The sequence below is a fragment of the Anser brachyrhynchus genome, assembly GCF_964034855.1.
Source record: "Anser brachyrhynchus genome assembly, chromosome: 12".
Taxonomy (NCBI): Eukaryota; Metazoa; Chordata; class Aves; order Anseriformes; family Anatidae; genus Anser; species Anser brachyrhynchus.
In genome coordinates this window covers 9,226,707-9,252,591 of record NC_137707.1, presented here as the reverse complement: position 1 = coordinate 9,252,591, position 25,885 = coordinate 9,226,707, and the positions used below count along the sequence as shown (strand labels likewise).

Below are 25,885 nucleotides of genomic sequence, written 5' to 3'. Positions count from 1 at the left end.
TTATTGGCAATTAATTGAATTGTACTTGAATATTAAATGAAACGTAATAAAACAAGTGGGGTGTATTCAAATAACTGTTTTGGTATAGGTAGGTACAGCTTCTTTGAAAGCTCAGAGACCAAAACTAGTTGCGTCAATAAAATACTGTAAATTCCAGGTTAGCTGCTGAGAGACTGTGACTTGGTCTTGGCTGGCTGTAAAGAGCGCAAGGCAAGTGATTCATAGCAGAAGGAAAAAAACTGGAAACTGAAACTTCAGGGAGTGCTATTGTAGGAAGGGATTTAAGCACTTTTGAAGATAGAGATGTATCCCTCACAAATTTCATAGCCACGTGATTAAAGTAGGTTATAACTGTTCGAGAAAATACTTCTTGTATTGACTTCAGTTGTATTCTGTTAAACTATTGCTACTTGAACTCACTGTAATTTTTCCAAATTTTTGAGTCAATTCAAATTCTCTCACACTCTTCTGTAGTTGTAGGTTTTGTGCTTTTCCATTCTCCTTAAAATCAACTTAATCCAGTGTGCCCACAGATAATACTTAGTCCTGCTCCACTGATGAATTTATAGCTACCCATGTTATAATTTTAAATTCTAAATAATATTTTTATTTTTGTATCACTGGGAGTGGCAGAATGCTTCATACTAGAGGACAATGAGTGTCCACTGACAGGTATCTGTTGTTATTGTAATTGAAGCTAATGTGACAACCTGCCTTTGAAATTTGTTCAATCTTTTCTGTATTCTGATGCCAGAGAAGGTTGTGAAAACAAGTCATCGATTAAAAGAAGAAGAAAAAAAAAGATCCCTAGCAGCTGCTTTTAATTTGAAAGCATTTTCATGTTTTTGTAAAGACAAAGTTATTTGGCATAAAGTATATTGAATTTGTGGTGGGTTTTTTTGGGTGTGTGTGTGTGTACTGGAAGTTTTAATACCAGGTCAGTTTTGGTGGTTTTTTGTTTTGTGATAGAACTCTTTTCTATGTGACATTTAAACCTTCAACTATTTTATCGTAGGCACTTGATTGGTATTACACTACATTAAATAAACAAAATAAAACAACATGGGATAGGTTAATGTTGTCGGATTTCAAGTATAGGTGAAATAAGACATTGAGGGCAAATCTTAATGAAATGCATTGATTGAAGTCTACTGATACTGCCTTAAAGTTGTAGGTGAACTTGTTTGGTTCCACTGCGAAAGTGATGGTGATGCAGGAAAGCCAGCTGCTGAAAGATGATTAATTCCCTCTTCTTTTACTACTTGCTCATGTGGTTAGGCAAGATGCATTATACATTATAACTGATGAGTAATAATGTTAATTGCAAGCTATATGTAATTAGTGTGGTTCAAATAGCCACTGTTATCTGTCTTGACTTTTCTGAACAAGCCATAGAATTTGATTTTAATTACTAAGTTACTTGCTGCCATAGATGTTCACAAGTGATTTATAAAACACAGAATGCCATACCAGCTTTCAACAAGTTTTTCCATCCAAGTTCTTCAGCATACTGGGGGAAGTAATGCCAGTAAAACCAAAGCAGTACTATTGTCAAAATATGATAATCACAGCTACAGTTACAATGTCGTTCCTGTAAAAGAAATATATTATACAGCCAAAAACTTGCATTAAGAATGAAGGCAGCGATGCCATAACAAGCTAAATAAGAAATGAATATTTTTTGACTTTATCTTGTGTCAGAGAGCCCAGTTTAACCAGTAGGACTGAGAATTCATAAATTTCATAAGAGAAATAGAATTCTACTTGCTGGAACAGAATTGCATTTTTTGAATTAAATTTAACTGAATCACTGTTCAGCAAAGACAAGAGATTGTTGTTAGTGGCAGGTTTAGGGTCACTGACAGCAAAATGGGCTGCAGCTTGCGATTTTAAGGATACATAAAACACTGGCTGTATTCCACAGTATGCACTGCTAAACTGCAGGCAACAGTAAAATCTCCCTGTTGCAGCATAAATATGGCATGAAAGTTGATTAACCAGTTTTATGTTGTTATCTGAGCCTGCAATCCATCTGGACTAAAATTATAGAGATGAAAACTTGAGTTTTTCAACAGCAAAATAATAAATGAAACCAGATTAGAAACAGCAAAGATTTACTTCTTTTAAATTCATACCAAGATGACCAGTTGTTTACTCCATACCATGTCTCGCTTTTTTTTTTTGCGTGTGTGGAACAACTGTAGAATGTAGCATTGAGATCAGTATCATTAAACAAAGGTGTATTTGGCATATCCAAGTCAGTACATATGAAGTGTGGTAGAATCCTTACTTCTTCTGGCCTTGTGTGTGTGTGCAGTTATGTGGAGAACTGCAGATTTTCTAACGTTGGTTGAGGTTTGAATAGACCTGGTTGTAGGTTGTCTGTATTCTGCAATTTGTAGTGTTCTCCAAAGCATGCCCTGTTTTGGCAAACGCTTTCACCTGTTGCTGTGCCAATATGTTTGAATTTAAACCTTGGTATTCCAGGGACTGTATGGATCCATGTGGTGATGTTTAAATATTTCAGATGTTCATTAATTAGCTGATGGTATTTATAATAAGGCTATTTGGGGAAAAACAATAAAATAATACATTTTTTTTCCTTATTTTCATTGTAGCAGGCTCACTTCTGACTGAAGTCTGGCACAAAACCCAAGGGAAATTGCCTGTTTCAAATGAGTATCTTGTTTTTTTATAGAATTTTCAGAATCCTAAATTAATATAAGCAGAATCTGCTCTTATCTCCATTTATTGCTGAACTGTGGTAAATAATATGCTCTTGTTTTCTTTTGACTCTCTGAAATTAAGCCTGTTTATGGATGATTTTAAAGCAATTATAAGTGCAGGATTTGGAAACATATGAAAATAAAACCTCTCCTAACCAGAGCTTACGGGGGAAGTAGAAGTTTAATTCAAGTTAACATGAGCCATTATGAATTTCAATTGAATAGAGGTTGGTCTAAAAATACGCAAGGGTCTGTTTTTTATTCTTGTCTTGTTACACTAATATTATGAATATGAATACTGTTATTTAATCAATCCAATTGTATAGTGGGAGCAAGAAACACCGTGTAATTTTAAGAACAAAATGATTATCAATGCAGCACTGCTCAGCTGATTTAGCTCAGCACAAGTTACTGCATGCGTACAGAGATGGTAGCTCTAACAGTGAGACTGGTGGATGTGCAGGTGTCAAGGTCGGGAGCTGCGCGTGCGAAGATGCAGTAACATTGCAAGATGTATTGATTGGGGCTTGGAACAATTATAATGTGCTTACGTAATTTCTTCATTTTTGTTCTGCTGAGTCATTCCTTTTATTAAACATATTAAAAGTAATAGAACTTGAGAAAGTTGATTAAAAATCAAACTGTTTCTTGAAAAGAAACGAGGGATTTTTTTACATCTTTACTGAATTCTGACTTTATTTCTGGAAGGGAGGGATGGTGAAAAGGGTACTTAGATGAGGAACAGGAGGGGAGAATGTTTTTAGATTGCCTTCTAATTTTCAGGAGGACTAAGAGGTAAAATTTTATACCCCAGAGAGAAAACACTCAAAGCAAGGAGATTCTGATTCAAGTCCTAAAACCAAGGCAGCTGATACTAGCTGCTGTAGACAGACTAACGCTGTGACTGTAATGATATAAATTTTATTTCAGGAGTACTTAAAAAGCATATGCTAATGTTTTGTAAGGGAGAATGGTTTTAAAATGTCCTTTGAAATGAGAATCTATGTAATTGTTTAAAGAGAACTTTGTGTAGCAGCATTTCTTAATTTATCTCTTCAAGGGCAAATGAGACAATATTTCTGCACTGTAAAGAGAAGATTTAGGAAAGAAATTGAAATAGAGTGCATTAGGTTTGGTGCTCATTGCATCCTGCAGCTCTCCTTCCTGTTGGAATGCAGGTATGGCTTGTTGCGTAGACCATTTCATCAGGGATGTACAGTTGTCACATACTAAAGACGTAAAGTTCATTTGCAGAACACAAACGAACATGCTTTTGAGATTCAAATGAACACAAAAGTATTTTGTGTGGGTGTTTTTTTTGTTATTGTTGTGAAGGAAGAGCTTGAAAGAATTAGGCTTTAGTTGTTCAAGAGCCAGATTTCAAATGGACAGCATCCGTTGGTTCAACCCTGCTTTTCTTAAAAGTAGTTCTGTACTGTAAATGCTGCTATTAGCAATGAAATATCTGCCTTCTGATGATGGTTTCTTCTGCTGATCAACTTGTCTCAAGAAGATAACATCAGGAATGTCTGGTGGCAGAACTGCAGAAGCATTTCTTTGAGAATGGTATGAGGTATTAGAAAATATCTTTAGGTTGTCTTAAACTATGATTTCATTTCAGAGAATAAGTTTTGAAAAGTGGTTGACACAAGTTTAAGAAATTACATAGGTTAGTTGTCACATCAGTGTAATACCAAGAGGAGGGGAAATACTTCAAGCCTTCTGTAGTCTGTTGCTGATCGCTATTCCTTCCTTTTCAGTCACTTCTTATCCGCATTCTGATCCCACCTTCCCACAGCAAGATCTACTTGACATGGTTATTTACAGCAGATTCTCACTTGTAAACATACAAAGTTTAATTATTTTTTCTTGTTTGCTATTCAGCCTTTGGAGCAGTACTGCTGTCTAGCTTAGCTTTTAAGCCTAATGCCATGGTTCATCTGACAATATAAATGCGAAGGAATGGTATGAAATCTGAGTTTTTGTTCCAAAGATGATACGGTTTTATTAAACTTTGAAGTGAAAGAGGTTTCTTTATATAACTTAAATAGTTAGGAACTAGTAATATTCTGTTTTCCTATTTTTTAAAAAGTGTTAGGGAGAGTTCTACAGCACACAGAATAAACTCAAAATTTATTCATAAAAAATTCATCAGCAGTATCTTGAGGAATCAATAAACTGCTTCCTTCACATTCACTTTCCCCACTTTCCTTTTTTTTTTTTTTGTAGCAGCATTTACTTTCTACGTTTCCCATACTTATTATCTTAACTGTTGATTTCAGTGGGAGCTGAAGTGTAACCAGCATAGTTAGACTGGAGAACTGTGTAGTTGAGGAAGAGCAGGCCTTGAGGTTGATACTTATGTTTTTTTTCTGCTCTTTAGAGCTGTTTTAATTTTTGGTCCCAAACATGTCTGTCCCTCCTCCCCGCTTCTGCTTGCCCCCCTGAAATGGAAGCCGGCACTGTGGTCCTGCGCTGCCCACGCGCTGCTTTGAGCCGTGTTGCCGCACCGCTGTCTTGGCAGAGGGCAAAGCTGTCTTCAGCAGGATTCCAGAAACAGCCATTTCAGCTTCAAAAGAGAGCAGTCTGCAGCCCATCTGTCAAGACAGGGATTTATTTCACACAGCATATGTAAGATCTTAGTAACCCATGCTATAATTATCTAAAAAAAAAATTATCATGTCAATGAGCAGTTTCCTATGTCAGATGACCAGTCTACACTGGGGTGATCAAGGAATCGGCAGTACTCTGCTGCAATTCGAGCATGTCCAAAGGTCTTACAACTTCTGTTGTGCAATTGAATACTGGTCTTTTTAAATGATTTAGTTCTTCAACAGTTTGCTTTTTGAAGTTTATTAAATGGGAATGTACATAACCTAGCCACAAAGAAAAAAAAATCTCTTCAATACTTCCATACAGTTTCATCACAGAAAAATCGCTACCTTTACCATGTTCCTATTTTTACATATATGTATTTTTTTCTGTATGTTCTTTCAGTATTTGAGACTTGATGGTAAGGTAGGCATCTACAGTTCTAAGCAATGTTTGGGCACAGCAGTTATTTGCCTCATTTCTCATGATTTCTATTGCTGTGCTCTTTCAGCATCAGTGGGTAAAGATCTTATTAGGTCTGCAGAAATCTGGAACTTGACACAAGATCTTATGGAGAGTGATGTACCCATCATTTAATAGTCTGGAAATAATTTTTTTAGGAGCACATACATGTCAAGATGAACAGCAAAACAACAGACAAAAGTAAAGATGCTGCAGAGGAGTTGTGATGTGTAGCTTTCTAGAATCTGCAGACGGGCTCACTGGCAAGTTCATTATTAGGATAAATTTGTGGAATCCTAGAGACATTAGAGGCAATGCACAGTCAGAAACAAGTGGAGTATAGTCTGGGTCTTCCTTATAGTTTTTACTTACAGTTAATTTTTCTGTGAAGCTGCACATAATAACAAGCTGCAAGAGGGAAGGATGAACCTTCGTCACTGTTGCTATGTTCTTAACTTAGATGTTCCTAAATCTGAGAATTACATTGTAAAGGTTGTCCTCTTTGAGGTTAGTAGTATTATATAAAAAGGGAGATTGAAACAGTGAGAGCAGTGTTGCATTGTTGAAAAGTGCTATATAAGGTCCATTGCCCCTAATTCTAGTGACTTAAATGAGATCACATTTTTACGTTCAGAGTATGGAGAAGATGCCATAGAGACAATTGTAGGACAGTCAGGCAAAAGAAAATCAGAGGATGATATAAAACTGTGATGAATTGAATCAAGAGGATGTTACTGAAGGTCTACAAAGGTTGCAGAATCAGGCTTTTCGCTTGATTTTTTGTCAGTTATAGTTGCCTGTTTAAATAAAAGGCATAGTAATATCCTTTGATCATTCAGTGCTTAATAAAATTCGTTTCCATCTTGTTAGCGTTATCTGTTAAAGGAAACTATCTTTTCTGTTTAAGTTACCTTCTACTTTTCATTTTCCTTAGTAACTATGTCTGTCGTTGTTTCTATGGTAATGTTTGTGATGCTGCTTTTTTTTTCATTTTGGATAAAGCTCTGGAACTCTTGTTTGGATAAACACCGAGTCCCGTAAGGGACTTGTCTGCATGGAGACCATGAGATATGATTCTGGAGAAACAAATAGTAAAAGTGAGGTCACTGCTGTACAAAATTGTTTGACAAGATTAGCTAGGCCAGAAATTAACTCAAAGTGCATGGAGAACAAATTGATCCAAGTTTAAAGGATAAAGACTTTTTTTCCTTTTTAATATAAAACTCCTTAGAAATGCATATCCAGCACTGATATAACAACAAACTTTTTTCATATGTCGTAGGAATTACAAATTGAATCACTAGTTTGACACAGGACATGCATTAGGCAAAAAGTAGCTAGGGAGCTATGGAAAGCCTTGGAGATAAAATTGGTTTGGAGGATGATACTGCTTTTGCTATTTACAGCCTGTATGAGCCTTTGAGGACAAGTTTCATGGAACGGAAAGGATGGGTGGGGACTGCTTCTGCAGCTAGAGCTTGGATGTTCCTATAGATAATGTTAGGAGATTATTTCTGATGTACCTTTTGAATTTCCAGCTATATGCGTGGATGGAAAAAAATAAATTCTTGCTATAACGAGAAGGAAAGAGAAATAGTCATGAAAATGATCATAAAGGTCATAAAGGTAACCTGTCTTTCCCCAATACCTTGGATTTGAGGTCAGTTCAGTACCTGTTCTTTACAGCCTGTTTTGTTCAGCTCCTGACTTTCTCTATGTTAATGCTCCAGTATTAGAAAGTCTTTTCCTTGGTGACCTGATGTACCTATCAGAAGGACTCCAATTGTGTATGATGATGTGTATATACAAATATGGTTTTACAGGCAATTTGGAGTGTTTTACATAAAAGAGAGATCTTTAAGTAGGGGTATTTAAATGTCTTTTTCTTTTTTTTCTAAGCTGGACAGGAAAATTCTTATCCTGATTGTGATGTGGCACATGACATTTAAGAGAAATAGATTGCTTTTTAGAGGAAGCTGTGGTGGAGGAGGCAACCTCTAAAATGGGGCTTACCATTAGAAAGCTAGCTTCAGTGTTAAATTATAGAATAGATAACACAACTTGATAATAAATATACCTAAGTAGCTGTGCTTTGGGGGATTTTACAAATGCTGATAGTTGGTTTCATGATAGAACGCAAATAAGAGACTTATGAGCTTCCACTGCCTCGTTTTCATTAACACACAGTGGTTGTATTACATGGCAAATTCATGAGATGGTGCTACAAACTGAAATATGTGACAGTAGAAAGATCCCCATTTGCATTTGTACTCCATATACACTCTAAAACTATGCTTAATGCTATTATAAATTGTGGCCTGCTTTCAAGAAACACTTTACCCTAGCCAGGAAACTTTATATTACTTGTCACTAGTATTCAGAGGATGATGTTGTAGAGAGGAAAGAAGCTCCTTACCACAGAACAGTACAAGGGTTTGATTTTGTAAAGGGCCCTTAGACATACATTTCTTATTTGTTAATCTTATTAGGACTACTTCTCTAAGTTAGAACTTTTTTTTTTTGCAATAAGCATTTGGGAATTTGTGTGCAGATTATATGTATATACACACATTTTAGATCGGACCCATATCTTAACAAAAATGTGAATATATTTGGTGAATTTTTAAAATACTTGAAATAGTCCTCCTTTGGTAGAAACGTGAAGGAATTGCTCACTGCTCAATGGTTGCATAAAAAGAGTTAACATTAAAAAACCATACATAGATGATGAGCAACATTTACACCATCCTGTTAGCATTTAATTCAGTGAATACTAGGTGGCTGGAAAACAAGATTTCTGCTAACTTCTAAATTGTTTTTATTCTACATCAAGATAAAATAAGCCTTTAATTTTATTTGTCAGTGAAAAGGCAGATAGTGGAAGCCCCAGAAAGTCAATAAGCCCACTGATTGAGATGTATGCTTCAAATGTTAGACATGCTGATTCTAATTCCTGCTGGGAAGCATGGTGATATCATAACCTGCCTGCTGGGTTGCTGGTTATTTTGGGCTTTGACTTTTGACTAGAAATTCCCTTTGAGCCTGAAGAATTTTACAGATGGAAGTGGTGTCCATAAATACATTTCTATGATAGCTTCTTTTTTCAGAATTGATTTTTTTTTTTTTTGGCCTGTGGAAAAATGGTTTATCAGGAAGTTCCTGAGCAATTCTGCTAAATGGGACTTTTTAAAGGCCATGGAGTGGAGAGGTGTAGGGGAATTAACTGGTGTTTGGGTGGAGGAAAAAAATTTCTCCACTTAGCTAGGACCTAACTGGTTAATTGTCTTTATTACTCTATGGTACATGGTAATAGAATCCAGTCTGATATGCCAAAAGTGTGCTTTAGTGGATGAATAAAATAATTCTGTGCGAGGGCTGAGCATTTGTAGGTGCTAAGAGCCAGAAGAATGAACACAGAAGTTCTCTGTATGTAATGCACTTCAGTGTCTATCATAGTCTAAACCTGTGTACTTTAAATGCTGGATGCAAGACGAGTTTACTGATCTTAATGTTTCTGCTACTTAATTAGTAGTATATTTATATACTTAGTCATAACTGTATCAGTCTTTTTTTTGTGTTGAGCTCCTTTTACAAACAAACAACCATGGAAACAAAATCATTACAAAAGGAAACAATACTACTGGTGAAGCTTCTTCGGGTGAATATAGAAGAAAAATGCTTTTAAGTCATTTTAAGGTACAAAGTGGTGTGTGTGTGTGTTTTTTGTTTTTTTTTTTTTTTTTTTAAGTGAATGTGTTTTGAATTATGAGAGTGGATACAAGCTACCTAAAATCAGAAAAACAGACTGTGACAGAAAAACCTGGGGGACGGGACGCTAATTCAGCCACATCTAAGAATGTTATCCAAAGGCTGCCAAATTCCGCTTTCATGCATGAGGGTAGCCCAGCACAGAAAGAAAACTAAAATAATTTATAACTCCAAGTGTTTGAGTCCTAAGGACTGATAGTGTCATCTGAGTATGGATCAGGTGTGGCATAAGCCATGGCAAGAGGAGCTCCCTAGGGAGAGGTGGAAGAAGGAAGGCTGTCTGCTTCTTTGGTTGTGGACCTCTGTGTTGTTTCCAGCCCCCATTGGGGTCCTTATTAGTACCAGTTGTGTTGGTTGTTCTGCAATAACCTTTTTAGGACCTTGCTCTGAAAAGACTTAATGAGTTTACTTAGACCACAACAGCACTCGGTCTTGTTCATCCCTCTTGGAGTGGGTTTGCTTAGGGGTTGCTTTTAAGAAGTGGATGGTTCCCATAGTGCAGTAAAACCTCCCTGAGTGCCCCACGTGCTCCTTGCTTCGTACAAAAATGTTTCCAGGAAAGAGCCCTGAAACTGTGGGCTTAAATAAAAGGCTTCCTCAATCATAAGTGAAGTGTTGTGTTGCGACTATGATGCTATAATGCAGTTTATGGAAAACTTGTGTATTTACGCTTGTTTATTCATTATCTGAGTTTACTCAGAGTCTGACATCTAATTAATACTGCACTTCATAAGAGTTTGTGTTGTTCATCATCAGCATTCAATAAATTTTTAAAGTAAAGTCTTTCCTAATTGGCAGTAATGAGCCAGTAAAACTTATATTGGATTAAGAAAAGACAGAAACCCACAAGTGCAGCTTAATCAGTAAAATTCTAATCACAAAACTCCATTGTCTCAGTTCAGATAACTGGCACTGCCTCGCGGACTGCCTTGGGTGGTAAATCTCATTGATTTTGTTTCCTTCATGTCATGCCCAACAGTTATATGCTCTTTAACACTTCAACTAATGCTGTACCAGAGTAGAAATAAAACACGCTGAAACAGCATGTGATATAGTCTTTCAGCTAACTCGAGCAATTAAGTTATCACTTTTTTAAACAAAATTAACTGTCAAAGTCTACTGATGCTTGGAAATGTGTTGGAAAAGCACAAACTTTTAAGCTTATGGAAGGAGGAAAAAAAAAAATAGCTAAATAGCTTTTGAAGTAAGGTACCTCTGGGTAAATTCTGCTTTCTGATGTTACAAAGCATACCCACTGACGTGACTTTACTCATGTGGATGAAGAGAGGAGGATTTGGCATTGTATTACTCTGGAAAAATGCTACATCTGCCTTATCTAGACTTCAGCAGTGAGAGGGCACTCATCTTCCGTGTCATACCTTCTCTATAACAGTGGTTAGGAGCAAAACCAAACCTCCCACTCAGATTGAGACTTCACTCTGTAACTTTGGTATAACTTAGTTTACAAATCATTAGCAATGGAATGTGTTTCTTGAAGTGTTTCAGAACAACTGGGCCAGTTTTTAGATTCCTGAGCAGGAACTTTTTCTTTGTCTGCTTGGGTGGGGCAGCTTTGGTGGGGTTTCTGAGCACCCTCTGGAGCTTCTCTGCTGGGGTGGATCTGGTATTTGCCATATGGGAGGTCCATATGCCTGGGTGGCGAGGTGAAACGCCCGGAGCATCCTGTTGCCCTGCCATACGAACGGAGAACAGTGAAGTGGGAGTTGGTATTCGCGCCTAGCGGAAGCTGTCGAGTAGTGCACAGCAATGTTACGTGTCAGTTCACGTTGGGAAATCGAGGTTAACTAAGTGAAGTAAAATGAGTACAAATTCAATTTTATGGAATCTCTTGATATTTGAAATGTTCACGACATTTATTCTTAAGGTTCTGAAAGCCTGACTGTGATTACCTCTAGAGTTAGCTTTATTTTATTAAAGGTATTATAGTTGTGGTAGGAAGCTTGACTCAATATTGACTCAGAGAAAGGTGCTACATGAGGGAAGTATTTACCTTTTTACCTGCAGGTTTAAAACACCTAATTTAGGAGTTTTCTGTTGTAATTTATAGGGCTTTAAGTTGCACTGTGTGACTATTCCCCGCGTCAATCACCAACACTTCTGGCAACGTTAGTATTTTCAAATAGGTATTTTCTCTCTGCTACTTCAGATCTGCCTGGGTGTGTGACTATGATGGTTTCACACCGATTTGTAGCTCAGCTCCACCACACGTTGCTCTCACTCCCCGTATTCAAAAGAGCAGAGGGAGAAACCATGATGAAAAATAAAGCTCACGGGTTGAGATCAGGACACGGAAATAACTTGGCAATTACGGTCACAGGCAAAACAGACTAAGTACAGGGAGATTCACGCAATGTATTGCCTATTGCAAAGAAACCAGAGTTCCTTTTGGAGCTGGCTGGAGCTGGCTCTGATCTGACATGGGGCAGTTGCTAGGCTCTGCTCACAGAGGCCACCCCTGCAGCCCCCCTGTGACCAAAACCTTGCCACATAAGCCCGATACAATGACATGTGGCAGAACTGCCATATTAGTGATATATTTGGCTTTCCAATGGGGTTTGGGTACTGTGGTGTAGAATATATTTCAGTCAATCTCTGTATGTGGTATGCCAGGAAAAAAAAATCAGTTTTGTCCTTGTCTGGTAGATCAAGCAATATTGGCAAAATATTTTTTTTTGCTGTCTATAAATACTCCCTAATCTATATGTCCTGTTTGTGTCACTGTGCTTGTGTCACCTTTACTTTCCAGTGTGGGTTCCTGGATACTATATATAGTGTTTGCAACGCATGGAGTAAAAACGCTAGCTGTGGTAAATGCAAGGTTATTTTTAAACGTGAACATTGATAGCATTGATTTCTAAAGATTATGGAATCAAGGGTTTTCTGAGGAAGGAGAAGCACTCAACTCCTGTGCTTCTAGCACATGTGAGGGAAGAACAGATTTTTGCCATTTTGAAGGCAACTCTTAGTTCTTTAAATGTGTGCTACTGCTGCTTAATGTTTTTGGAGATGACTAATGGCAGTATCAAACTACTAAAAGGTATTTCTGGCAGAAATATTCCCCCAGTGGTGCAAGGCGTCTTGGGCTTCACATCTGTGAATCCTGTTGGTTCTGTTCAGTTTCTTCATGACTCTTGCCTGTACAACGTAATAAACCTGAAATAGATCTTATGCAAAAAAAGTTCAAAACCTCTATAGCTGCACGGCTCAGCACCATAAAAACAAGTGAACAAAATGTAGACTTTCATTATGGCTTACTAATTTTCTCTGAAAGTTTATTTTGTCATTTGAGTTGTTAAATATGGTTATTGTAGGGAAAAGTTCTATGAGGTTTTCAGGAATTAAATTTATGATTATTGTACTTTAAACGTGGCCAGGATTTAGGGGCGTAGAAATTTGCACCTGCTATGATTAAAGAACATTTAGTTGAATATGCTAGATAACTTAGCCTTCTAGCAGGCTGTAGGGGTATCTACTCTGAGAATGTAGTCTGCATGCTAGCTATGCACGTTCTGTGAACACAGTATGCATTTTCCCCTCACGTCAGCTTGGAGTGGCACATGGTGGTAGGATGTCATGAATGTAACTGCTGTGAGAAATGGTTTCTAAAGGCCACTTGTCAGAGGGTTCATTGGGCTTGTGTATGTTGTACAATGGATGCTTGCATTTGGTTTCCACGTGCTCACTTGTGGTCACGTGAACAAACAGCCTGGGTGCTCCTGGGGGGTGTTAGGAGAAAATAAAGGTAATGTCTACTGCCTAGTCAGAACATGTGGCCTTCAAGTCCTGCCAGCGCAACCTATGGTAGTTATAAAGATAACAATTTAGTCTTTTTTAATATATCACTTCAGAATGAGCAAGAAAAGAAAAACCCTTTACATAAGTCCTTAAGTTTTTTCACACTAAAAAATTCCTTATGTTATTGGAAAAGTAAAGGCAGTAACTGTCTTCTAACTCTGCCAGTTATTGTAGAAATACCATGGTTTGTTATGGCTTCTTGTTTTGAATGTAGTTGCTTGTGTATAGCTAAATGTGCTCCAAACCTGGAGCTCCTGTTCTGCAGAAAGTCCGGTGAATGACTTGGTCTTTATGGTTTTGAACTGGAACAAGACCATAAATATTCCTTACAGGAGAATTTCTGAACTTTTTTTATGAAAAAAAAAAAAAAAGAAAAAGAAAAAGCTTTTTCCTGCTAACCTTACTGGAATATTAATTTTTCGGAAGCTTGAAATATTTTGTCTTGTTCCTCTGAATGTTGACTGTTTCCATACTAGATACGATTACAACGCATGATGTGCTGGACCCCGAGAAGAGGGGGCCAAGTCGCCTGGGCAGTGGAGGCGGTGGGCAGCCAGCCTGCCGCCTCTGCTGCCAGCCTGGCTGCGGCAGGCAGGCGGCTGAGCCAATCCACCAGCCCTCTAGCTGGCCTGCCTGGTTTCCATCAGAAGTTTTAGTGGAATAAACACATTCCCGTAGCATGTTTTGATCCAGAAAATCAGCGGTTTCTGATGGAAAATTGTTCATCAGAAGAGTTTGAGTCTGCTCTATTAAGAACATAAGTCTCTGAAATTGTTAGTCTTGAATAGAAGTGTTGCCAAACAATTGAATGTAATAGCCTTCGCTGCCTGGAAGGCTCATTCACTTTGTCTCTGTAATAGCTCTTGGTTTTCTTTTAACACCCCCTGGAAAGGAGTAAAAGTTAATTAAAGTGGGTATTTTTCTGTGTTTGCAGTCTGTTGCCATTGAACCAAACGTGGAAAAGGTTCAACAAAACAGAGTTCAGTGTTAGCTGAACTTAAAGGTGTCAGGAAAACAGCTGTATTTTGCAGTCCTAACCATCAGCCTAATTAGCTTGGAGGATGAGAAAATAGTGTACATTTCATAAAAAGCTGGAGTATAATTTCATTGATAGCCCTAACATTTCAGTTGTGCTTTATAGAGAGCTATCAGACTAATTAAAATTGTTCAGACCTGGATATATCCATGTCTGTTATAATCCTTCTTTTTGTTTTCATGGATATGCTTTGTGCAACCACTTGCTTTGGAAAAATGTCAGTGCGAAGCAGGAAGTATCACTTTTTAGGATGCATCCAGACTAATGGGACTGAAGTAAAGCTCAGCTCTAAGTATTTCTTTTTATAGGGATGGTATCTTTGCAAGTTTCAGGCTGCGATGGACCTTGGCCAGTTCTTCCTGTGTGTGAGCACTGGCACTGGGATTCCTTGCAGTCCTGCTGGAAGACTCAAAGCATGTGGAAATTAAATGTGTTGTAAAGGGTGAATCGAATATAGTTGAAGGTGTGTAAGATGTGTGTGCAGGTACCTGTAATCAAACCTTATGCAGACAGTTCTGAGGTGATGATGCAGCCCAAACTCAGTGCTTCGCTATTGCTTAGCATCAAGGAGCAATCTCAAGTATCTTCCTGTTTACCAGCGATTTCTGTCTGTCATTGAATCAGCAATTTTCTGCCAAAATCTGTGGGTTGGCTGGTTTGGTTTCTTTTTTCTCCAATTTTTGTTTGTGCATTGTTCTGTTTTCTAGGTGGGAAACATCCATTTCTGACCGCTTCTATTGTTAACAAGGGAAAACTTGACTTTAACTGAAAAATTCTTTCTTACATAGGAAATTTGCATAAGGATGATTTAGAACAGATTTTTGTCTGCTTGATAGAACTGATTTAACAAAACTTGAAGCCTGGCCTAGCAAAAGTATGCTGGGTTATTAGAAATTCTTCTGTTATGACCTTTCCTGTTATGAATCACATTCGGAGAATAGGCCTATGAAGTACAGTAACAATGCTGGCGGGGGGGGAGATAGGCAAAAAATACATACCTGTGTGATCTTTGTATTATATTACTGTCAACATTCGCTTCTAAATACTAATCTGAAATTTTGGTTAGGACACCAGTCATGTAAGATCTCATTCTTAACATGACTTAACAGCGCTCGTACCATGGCAGCACGCTCTATTAAGCAATGAATCCTCGTTCCCTTCCTTACCTATTCTTCCTCACAAATATATCGTACTTTGATTAGGTCCTGGAAAACTACAGAGTACTTTATTCTGGCATATTAAAAAATAACAAATAAATTGAACTTGGCAGTTTTCAGTGACCAAAGTGCCCTTTATCTGCTCAGCATATCTGAGACTGAAGAAGAGTTCTGTCAGACCTGTTTTTCACAGAAAGAAATCCCACTGCTTTCCTTCAACATACTCTCTGATGAATCAAATTAGAGTTTTGTCTTGGGAAGAAAGGAATCCATAAGCTCATTGGTAATAAACCATAGTACCTGGTACTTTGTACCAGACAAAGCAGGAGAGACGAGGAGGATGAAGGTCAACATATTCTTACTGGAAAAATTTTCACCAGTTATTCAGGTTGAGAAGGATACTGGTCTACTGTACTGAAGGGCTGGTACTGGGAAGTAATACAAGCCTGTTTTATGGAATTAAAAACAAACAAATCAGCACAGCCTTCTTGCCTATAACCTGAGCTAAAGGTTTGTGTCTGAGAGAAAACAATTATTGTCTGTTGCATAAGCAGTAAGATTTTATACTCTATTCTAGGGCCTCTGAAGGAGAGTATCTGCTAGCATTAAGATAAGAAGTATCAATAAAAGATCTAGGGACACCAATATTGAAAAACTCTTATTTTTGTCCAGAATGTCAGCCTCCAAATTGTTCACAAAAGATCTCATTATATAACTGAAATGCTTTGTAAGTATACATTTCAGCATAATAAAGAGCTTTTTTTATAACAATGAATGTGATAGAATAGATACTTAATGACTTCTTATTATACAGTTAGAAGAGCTTAGTTTTAGAAGTTATACTTTGTCTTGTTTGTTTCCCTCTCTTTTTAGCATTTCAGTTGATTCAAAATGAGAAAGTTAACAAAAATAAACCAGGAGGGATGTGTATGTGTTCTTATTCTTTATGATCCTGCACTTACAGAAATAATTTTATGAAATATTTTGTTTCTTGTATATGGCCTTGTTTAATTTGGAAGCACAACTGAATAAGAAAAGCAAGCAGCATTTTGGTCCACAGTTGAAACGCTGAGGTAGAAGGAAGAATGTACAATTTCCATCTCTGACGGTAAGACAGATGTCTGCTTTTAGAAATAGAAACTTTCACAAGGAAGATGTACTGACATTTCAATTATTACATGGTTGTGCTCTCTTAAGGTACCAAACAGCAGATATTATTTATAAACCTTCTAATGGAAATTACTGTAACCACTTTATTATTTCAATGAGCTCTTAAAATGTTGTTGATGAGTACTGTGATGTTTCTACATAATAATGCTATTGAAAATGACTGCTTTTGTGTATTTTTGCACGAGGATGCTTTTATTCCACATTGTTACAATCATTTAGCATTTTTCTGAAGTCTGAGTAGGAACCACTAGTTAATGGGAAAGATTTAAGCCTTCCTGGTAACCTTTAACAACTAACATGTAACTACAACTCAAAGCCACTTTGCCCAGCTGCCATTCAATTGAAATAAATTTCATAATTAGAATAGTTAAAATTCCTATTATATGAAGAATTCCACTGGAAAAGTTTTAACTGAAAGGATTATCGAATGAATCAAAAAAGCTGAGGCATCTTGAAGAGCATCTCTGCTTGGGTTATTTGTTATCAGCTATAAATATGATTTTGCAACAAGAGGAAAAATGTATTAGTGTTTAGTGCCTTAGGTTTGGGAAATAATGTTGTATTAAGTGCTATTCATATGCAATTTTTAAACAACTTGATAAAAGTCAGTCAATGTTTATATGTTGATTACAGAGATCTGGCATCATCAAGGTTAAGTGAGCAGGTTTATTTCTGATGAGACGAGTTAGTCCCAATAGAAAACACTGCTAAGCTATTTTTCCTACGTTGAAAAGAAGAGGCTGGTAAAGCATGAATGGAGGGAGGAGAAATTAAAATAATGTTTAAGTCTATAGCTAAAGTAGGTGTTAAAATACTCCTGGAAGTTTTCAGTGGAGAATAAACATTGGCTTGTTTGTATGCTTCTCTTTGTATGTCTGCTTATCCGCCCACAAATACTGGTTGCCACAAGCTTTTATAAAGGTCTAACTCAACCTTGGATGAGATGTTTAACAGACCTAAGACTGAACTACATCAAGTAGTCCTGTACACATATATTTCCTGTGCACTTAGCCATGAGTGATTACCCTATCCATAGGTCAGGAGGACTGGTTGCTGTGGATGCATCGGAAGCAGGATCTGTGTCCAGCACCGTAATCAGACATCTGGCCAGCCTGCAAAGCCAGGACGTTAAAAAGAAAACAGACAAATCCCTGCGTAGTATCCAGTTAGCACACCGATAGCAAATACCATCTAGGACCTGATATAACAGTGATTTCACCATTTCCTACTCAGTGTGAACATAGGAATAAATGTCGCCTTATACATAGTGTGAAGATTTATAATCTAGGTTAGGAAGGCTGTGAAATGAAGAAGTTATCCAATTTTGGATATGTTTTCAGAAGAGAATACTGTGAGCACATACTGCTTTTATGCTTTGTATTTATTTATAATTCATTACTAATTAAAAAAAAGCTGTCATAATGTATCCTTTAAGCTGTAACGCCCTGCTTTGACAGTCATGTACTTAGAGATTTGTTTTTAATCTTGTGCTTGCTTGCTGCATTCAGCAGTTCAAGTAGATAGTCTCAGATGGCTTTTCTTTATTTTTCATTGTACTTAATTTTTTTTGTTGATGAAATGTGTAGTTATATCTTAAGTGTTGGCATATTATTTACTTATTAAATGGCTGGTCTGCAGATATGGAAGTGCAGTACAATGCACTAATTCATTGTAGGATATAATAGCCACAGCAGTCACATAATAACATTTAAGTGCACTGAAACAAAAGAAGACAAAGACAAAACAAAACAAACTTCTAGAACACTTTCAATAAAACATAATGGAAAACTCATGGAATTTACTGCATCATTTAAACAAGTATGTTGGTGTTCCAGTAGTATGCTGCAATACGTGGTGCTTGAGAAAGCTCAACAAGGATACAGTGGCATCAAATCAAGCACTTTCAGTTTTTTGGGCTGTAACAGGGGATTATTAGGAAACAGCATATAAAGGTTACTATTGCTACTCTGTAGGCCATTTAATGCTAGACTATTAGAGGCATGGTGAAACTCAAGGTGAGAGAAGTTAAAAATAAGGCTGGCTTATATTTGCTTCTCGGCCTGTTGTTCTAAAAAGTTTCTCTAGAAAAGTGAAATTCAATCAAATTTTTTGAGATAATCCTCGAGGCTACAGTTTTGCACCAATCTGAGTTACTTGATACTGTCAATTTGGAATGGATCCCAAACAAAGTATTATCTGCTAATATCCTTTTCTGTTAAGAGGCGTACAGAGTAATGAGAACACATGTAGAAGACTGCCAGTTTCCTGAATAACGCCCCCTTCACCAAAGCTTTCAAACTTTTATTTTCTCACAAATTTAAATCCCATGTTTCTGATTGAACCAGCCAGAGCATGCTTTAGTTTGTATTTCCAGGCATGGCCACAAACATCCTTACTTTCTGTAACAAATTACATCAAGAAAATAACATGAAGATAGCATACAGTTGTATCCATAATACTGTTATACTTCAAGATTAGGTGATAAAAACCTGAATATTCCTTTCATCCTAATCATGTTTTCAAAAATCTCAGGAGCTGCTATGGTAAAATATTTTTACTATTGTTTTTCTGAAATGATCTAGCTCTTAAGGAAATTACAGTCTTCAGCTGGAAGTTTATCCAAGTTAGAGAAGGGTCAAAAGTGCAAGAAAAAATAGTGGAATGCTGGCCTGCTGGTTTATTGTTGAGTAGAATATAATTCATTCACATGTTACCCAGATTCACCTGGCTACTGTGAAAATGGCAACTAGAACTGAGAACAGCATTTATCTGTGTTCAAGTAGGAATGAAGATGTCATGTATTCCCAGAGCTTTTTGAAGACTTAACTGTACTAAGTTGCCTCCATGTAAATGGCTACTAAAATTCCAGCCCAGTTGAATGTCTTGTTTAGAAACATTGTTAGATGTGAAAGGAAAGAGCCAAAGAAACACACTTCTTTGTTTTAACATGGTTGTACAAAAGTAAAATTTTGGTTTAGATTCATTTGAGTCAAGCTCTTTGCAGAGTTGTACAGAAATGTACGTATTGTGGGATCCACTCAATGAACAGTTGTTAAAGTACTTTATTCCTGTAGTATCTTCAGTGAGGTGAGTTGTTCTGGTACACAGGGCCTGTATCTTAGACGAAGTTTTGTACGCTCACCTACAGCAGTGAATAGGCTCTTATTCTTTTAGTTATTAATGTGCTTTAATTGTGTGATTGTCAGATCTGTCTTAGGATTTCCAGTATGAAAGCGAGACTTCACAGTAAATAAACTCCTGCTGTCCGGACATCACAGGAAAAAAAAATAGACTTTTCTGTCCAAATCCATATTTGAATGTAGCTTTGATAAATTGTATACAAAGCCAAGCTGTATTAGGTATTAGTGTGAAAAAAAAACAAGCTCTAAATTACCTAGTTAATGAGTAGATACCTTTAATTCTTTTAACTGCTATTTTCTGTCCGTGTTTCGTATTAAGCATTTACAGAAAACAGATGTTTATTTCTGTTTTTAGTTGAGGTTGAAAACTTGCAGACAAAATAAGCCTGTTGCTTCTTGTCTGACTGATCTTTGGTGTATTCTCATGCATTAAGTAATTCTTGAGAGATAAGACTTTGACTAACAAATCCAGAGGATAATACAGCTATCTATCAATTATATATAGAGAAATGGAAACGGATGAAATATTCTTAAGTCTGAGCTGAAATGTTTGTGCTGCACATTCCATGTTGCCCTCAGTCTGCTTGTAAAACAAAATGTCTTGCTAAACTTTAGTTTGCAGCTTATCTAAGAAACAGCATCCTTCACACAGCAAAGCACACCATGATCAAATTTTCTCTCACCAGTGATCCCCTTGCATCATTTCTTCCCCTGTGGATTTTTTCTATTTACACCTTATGACGACTTTTTCCTTTTCTTTCTTCTCAATTGCATTTCTTATTTGATGACTGCTACACTGAATTGCCACCACCAAGCTTTATGAAATCATTGTGTTTAATAAGAAATAACAGATAAAAATTGTTCCAACCCATCACCTAAAGCCCCTCCTTCATCACTGCCAAACTTACTCCAAACAAAAAGCTTTGTTTGACTTTTTTGAAAAGAAGGAAAATTTGCAGGGAATAAATAAGTGAGATTAACTGGTTGGTGGAACTTGGTTAATTAACCTAATTGAAATTACACATATTGCTAATGAGACAAAAATAGGCAAACAAATTATTTCTGTTAAATGTCACTTGGAAATAATTAGCAAGCTATAAACTTTCAGTTCAGTGACTATTGTTGGCCTCTAGTTAGCTGTGATGCTCTTTGGCATGTGGGGCTTCTTGGTGTGTAAATGAAATCAGAGAGTGCAGGCTTGCAGCAATGTCACATGGTCATTTATAACGCATTTGTAAGCTCTGATGGCAAAAGAGAGTAAAAACTTTGATTTCTTTATATTAGCCTGTTGAATAAAAGGAAGGGTTCTGCAGTATAGCCTCAGAATACCAAGAATATATAAAATAAAGAGGAAAAAATGGGCTTTTCTTTTTCTTTTAATCAAAAACTGAGGGACAAATGTGTTATTTTGCAAGGATTTCTTTGATCTCTAACAAATGATGTCTAACAAAAAATCCTCATATGAATGCATGAATGTGTGAATTTGTCTTCTGGAGAAAATAAGTCTAAATATATTGATTAATGGAATTAAAAAAGAGCAGTTGAAAACAGCTCTGGCAGAACAGTGCTCTGTATTTGGAGTTCACAGTCAAATTTCTCTTCTGCTTCGCATTCAAATTTCCATACCACTAAATGCTATGTGTTCAGTGATGAAAGTTTTGAATCAGCACACTGAAGTTTGAATTGGTGAACAAGTTCTACAGACAAGATCAGTATGAGAAAGGGCTCTAGAATTCAGCTTATTTTAGTTTGATTTATTTTCTGGTAGAGGGTAAATATAGGCACTGCCAGAAATAGAAGTAGCAAAACAGTACGCATCTCTCTGTTCTCACTGAAATGTCCGCATCTGTATAGATCATGAGTTCTTTGGGTAAATGTGCTTTATGGGCATACATGCGTGGCAAGAGATTTCCTCAAAACCTTGAAATGCCATTTAACTTATTCTCAGTGAGCTCATTATTTATATTAGCCTCCCTTTCTGGCTATAAAATTTAAGCTACGTGCATTTATTTTCAAGCAATCAGTCTTAAGCCATATAGTGAGAAAAAGCAACAACAAAAACAAACATTTCACCACCACTTGTGACCTCAGTGGTAAGGCACTTTCTGGTCTTGGTGGTGTCACCACAAGTTTCTTGCTGACAGCTAGTGAGGTTTTTGTCTTATTCTGAAGACCTTCCATCTTCCTGAAGCACTTAAATTATCCCAGGTTTGTGGGTAGCCATAACAGTAAGAAGAGCAACATATTTATTTTACTTTTTGCTACTTTATTTTACTCCTTTCCTACTTTGGAGAGGGAGTGAGCTGACTCTGTTAGAGCAACCTTAATTTTTCTTTGCCTCATGCTCCTTCCCCACGTGCAGCTCGCAGTGCGCACCCTTCCTACCCGCCTGCAGCAGTGGAACCACAGAAGATTTTCTGTCTCTGCATGATGATGGTCAGGATGTTACCATGTCTCTCATATCACAGGGTAAATGAAGATTGACACTGGAGCAGAGTCAAAAAATGTTGAAACAGTTGTTCCAATACTTACAAAACCAAAGGATGCATCTGTAATGATGTTCTCCAAGTACAAACTAAAGCGCGGGGTTGTAGATATGTCACATAATTCTCCATTCTTTTCCTTGCACCAACCAAGAAGGTCAAAGTTCATTTTGTGGCTGGTTTTATTTATTTATTTTTAAGTAGGCAATTACTACAGCTCTCTGATGGATTAGCATTCTTTGAAATCTCAGGTTTCTGATGAGACATGCCTGCGTCTGGCTACCTGTAGCTAGAGTCATTGTATTTTTAATTTCTTACCACTGTGCTGTATAGCAGGCTTTAGTGCCTCCAGCTGAGGGCATTGCTCACTCAATCTGTTTGCAATCTAGGTATTTCTTCTGATAGGGCTATTTTTCTTTATTAGGAAATCGACAAGAATCCTTTAGCGCAAGCAGAGTTTATTGCTCACGTGGTGTGTCTCAAAGATATTAATGGGACTGTTCCTGAAAGAGCTATTGAGATGCACTAGTGCTGTAGGGCCTGTCCATAGCTACTTGTGGGCAGGAGTACTTGTTCTGTGCTTTCATAGTAAGGCTCCCTTCGTATTAAGTAGGGATAGGTTCTGTCCATTGAAATCCCTTCTCATGTGAAGAATCTCAGGGAGATCTTCTGCCACCTGGAAGAGAACCCAGAGCCTTGCTATTGCTTGAAAGGAAAGCACAGCCCCATCAGGAATGCACACGACTGTTCTTGGTGAGGACAGCCAGCCCGTCAGTAATCTTCTTTTGCAAACAAAGTCATTGTCACAACAGAAAACTGAAGTGCTCTTTTCTGACTAGAACCTGATATTTCTGCACTGGAAAACAGCACATTTCATGGTCTACCTTGCCATCTGGTTAGTGACTTACCGGAACATAGACCAATAATTTATTCAAAAGAAAAAAATTACTCTTTTTTTTTTTAAACTTGCTGTAATTTACCGTAAGTAAAATTTAAAATATATATATATAAAATAAAAATGTCAATTTCTGAAAACAGTTTTCAACTTCGTCTGTCGGGGAAATGCATTTTTGTAGCTCTGATAACCTTGCATTTGTCTAAGTTGAGTCTTCAATACATTTGTCTGATATCACATGTGATAGGTTGGTCAAGCAGCCAGCAAGTCAATGTGTGCATCTTGATTTTCTACCTAGCCCAAACGCTCTTTACCAGGGAAGAGCACATGCTGAAATCATCAGCTAGCTTTTATTTTTGTTTCACAGATTGTACTAGTGAGCTGGTTCACTGAAACATTACTCTGCACACCAATTTATTGAGTTTGTAGTGGGATCAACCCTGTCGGATAAACAGGCTGTTGAAAGGTAATGGGTCATAAATACTTAGCAAGTAAATTCATTACTTATTGCAGGGTTGAATTTTGTCATGTAGTCAGCCTCTGACAGCAGAACCTTTTCAAACAAACAAACAGAAGCCATAAAAGATAATCATTGTGTCATGCCACAGGGAAATTCAGGCTTATTTGAGTGCAGGATTGAACTGAGGTGCTGGATTGAAAGGTAACAGTTGGAAGGAGATCACTGTCATGATGTTGTTAGGACCGCAATATTTCTTGTGATGGTTTTTTTAAGGCGTGCCTGAGGCAGCCTGTAGTGTGGCGTTGAGGGAGGCAGGCCCTGGGATGGAAGGAGCATGCACTGAGCACCAAAACACCAGTTAAACACTTCTCCCCCCGAAGAACACAGATGCAAAGAGCAGATTGAATGACTGAATGTTAACAAAACAAAGCCCTTAAAAATAATTGCATTTTTTATATTGTGATTCATTTCAATTTCATGAGTCTCAAAACACTACTTCTCAAGTGATTAATGTTTTCTCCATTGATTGCAACTGTGCTTGAGTGAAGGTCTTTCTTCATAGTTTTAAACAAAGAAATGTTTTAAGGGTTACAAGATTAATGGCGTAACATAGAGGAGCCTTTCCATAGCTATACACGGAAGCAGGTAGGTTGTAAAAGCAAGCTCTGACTTTAAGTGGTGCAAAATCCAAAATTAGAATCTACCTTTGGACATAAAGCCTAGCTCACGTGATACTGCTTTTATTTTTTCTACTGTTACTGCCTTGCAATCTTAGAGTTTTCTTGTCTCGTAGATTTTTCCAATCTGAACTCTTTCATACTGATGATTTTTTGCCTCCTCAGTGTATTTGAGTAAAGAGAGAGTATCAGGATAGTAAGGATGTCAGCTTCCAAAAAAGCATGAATGTCTTTTCTCATTAACACTGGGGAGTTAGCAATGGAATTTGACCCGTGTTGTCTAAATGTAAGGAAACTAGAGGAACAGACCTGTAAAAACACGTAGCTGAAGTAGAGGGAGCCTATGTTAATTAACAGCCCAGTACTAGTTTCTGTTATTACTCTTTCTTCTGTAATTTCTTTGTATCTGCTGGTGATTTTGAAGTGTGGTAGCTGAGATTAATCTTTGTGGAGATTTGGCTGACTTGGCTCGGAGCTGGATCAGTGCCTGTTTCAGGGACTCTGTGGGATGGAGCGATGAACTGCAAGCCAAGAGAGTGTGTCTACGTCTTTGCTCAGGTAATGATTTCAATGTTGATCAGCCTTAAGTGAAGGCATTCTGTATCTTAGTTTCTCTGTTTTATCTACTTACGTAATATTTCTGAGAGAGAGATAAATAACCATTGATCTCAGGTGCTCTGCTGAGCAGACACAAAATCTTTTATTTCTTCAGGGCTCAAACCTGGAGCAGAAGGCTTCTATCAGAATTTGTCCTGTCTTAATCTTTCTTCTTACAATTTAATTCTATTTCAAAGCTGCTTTCACACAAATGTTACTTGTTTGTCATTTATGAACCAATGCATTTAGACCAGTTTAGCAAAAACACTGAGAGGGACATACAATGTAGTGAAGTTCTCATGGTCAGGAGCTGCTTCTACCCTAGGCAAAATGTAGGGTAAGAAGAAGAGAGAGTCTCTAGCAGAGAATCTAGATATTTTTTAAAGTACTTGGATTTTTTTAATAAACAACAGTGTTAAAAAAAAATGCTGTGAAAGTGTAGCAATTCAAACACAGAACTTGCTCATTTGTGATGGAAAGGAGTAGGTGAACGATGGCACTAATGAAAATATTAATGACGTTTTATTTGTCTGTCAAAGGCAATTGTGTGCTGTGGCTAAACTGAGAAGTTATGTGCGTGTTAGGACTGCAGATTACGATGAGATGGTGTAGTTTAGAGGTGAATAAAAGTTGGCAACATTACTTATGGTGTAGTCACGAGTTACTCAAGTCAATCTGAGTCTCAAGAAAACATTATACTGCACCGTTATATATTGTGAATGTATATATCATGTACAAGCTGCACAGAAAATATTGCAGCCATGGATTGAGACTGTGCTTTTGGTGCTCTTCTCCTAAAAAGGATGGTGCTGCATGGACTCTAGTTCCAGCAGTCTGGAGCTCAAAGGGAAAACCAACATCTTGTAGTAGAAATGGCCAAAAATAGTACTTCAGATGAATTTTCGT

General features: G+C 37.3%; 1 protein-coding gene across 1 annotated transcript in view; it reads left to right on the top strand.

The window, feature by feature from the left end:
- The first annotated feature begins 653 nt into the window (after positions 1 to 653).
- CDH11 (cadherin 11) overlaps positions 654 to 25,885 on the top strand; it is a 362,720-nt gene continuing 337,488 nt past the window's right edge. The window contains exon 1 of the mRNA XM_080552813.1: positions 654 to 672. The gene's annotated coding sequence lies outside the window, so the exon portion shown is untranslated. The remainder of the gene's footprint in view (positions 673 to 25,885) is intronic.